Below are 278 nucleotides of genomic sequence, written 5' to 3' on the forward strand. Positions count from 1 at the left end.
CCCTTATTATTATCTTTTATTTTTTAAATTTTTTAAAAGCACCCCCTTTTTTTAGTTTTTCCCTTCCCGGGCCCCCTTTCCCCTCATGTCTTATTTCTTTTTTTCCCCCTCCCTCTCTCTTTTCCCCCTTCCCCTTTTTCCCCCTCTCCCCTTTTCTGTAAACCCCCTTTCCTTTTTTCCCCAATGTTCGTTTTTTTCCCCTTTTTCCCTTGGGCCCTTTTTTCCTTTTTACTTTCCCAACCCCGCTCCTGTCTTTCTTTTTCCCCCCCCCCCCTGGG

The sequence above is a fragment of the Penaeus monodon genome, chromosome 33 (assembly GCF_015228065.2).
Source record: "Penaeus monodon isolate SGIC_2016 chromosome 33, NSTDA_Pmon_1, whole genome shotgun sequence".
Taxonomy (NCBI): domain Eukaryota; kingdom Metazoa; phylum Arthropoda; class Malacostraca; order Decapoda; family Penaeidae; genus Penaeus; species Penaeus monodon.